Raw genomic sequence first — 1,047 nt, forward strand, 5'->3', positions numbered from 1 at the left:
CCCCCCCCCCCCCATATTTTTCTTTTTAAGTCCTACAGACCAATCTTTGGCCCTTCTTTGAACATTCTGTGTGTAGGTTGGTGTTTTCTAAGTAATCAGTAGAAGGGCAAATTGTTTTTTATCAGAGAACTACTGTTTATTACTTCAATTTTACTTTTCCTTTTAGCAAGAACATGAACTACAGATGCAAGACCTGGTTGCAGTCTGCAAGCTCGTCTGGAATGAGTACTTCTCAGTAATGAATATTGATGGGTTATATGATGAGAAGTTTTACTTTTCAAGTAGCAGTGGGGACCAAATTTCCTGAAGAATTTGGTTCCAAGCGATGGCAGCACTAAAAGTTGGTGTGTGTAGCCCTGGCTGTCCAAGCAAGGAATGAGTTCCCCTCTCCAAATGCGGTCAGGATTGTCACAAGGAAGCTGGAGCCAAATATGACTCGTGAAGTAATATGTAGAAGCTCAGGTGTACAAAAGGGATAATAGAATTTTCTGGGACAATGTCAGAGTGAGAATTTTTTTCCATACGTGTGCTGTGGCAGGAGTGACTAATGGTGGTGTAATGCTTGTGAAGGGGGAGGGAGAGTGAAGTGAGTCAGGACTCAGCAAGGATCCCTGTTAGGGAAAGATCTGTGCTGGTTTGGGTCTGCAGAGGTGCAAGTACTGATGCTTAGAAAAAAATAGGAGTAGGAAAAAATTATCCTAGAGGTGGGATGTAATGCCTTTTGGGAGAAATAGGATGAAGGAAAGCATAAAAAAGTAAAATACTTCATTGTCTTTTCCCTGCTATCCCAGCTTCCCCATCAGTAAACAGAAAGGTGTAACTGTGTTAAGACCTTAAAGCCTGCCTGGAATGTGAGAAACCACTCCAGAAAGAGCTTAAGCAGCTTTATTTCCTAACACAACCAGGTTTCTTTGTTAATCCCAGGTGCTGCTAATCCCCTGCACTTAAATTTGTCTAATGTAGCTGTGTTGTGGCCAAATGTCACTCTATATTGTAAATCTATGGGAATTGCTTTTGGATAGCAAAGAGCTGTGGGATCAGAGCAGT

Source organism: Athene cunicularia (assembly GCF_003259725.1).
Source record: "Athene cunicularia isolate RWA chromosome 1 unlocalized genomic scaffold, athCun1 chr1_part2, whole genome shotgun sequence".
Classification (NCBI taxonomy): domain Eukaryota; kingdom Metazoa; phylum Chordata; class Aves; order Strigiformes; family Strigidae; genus Athene; species Athene cunicularia.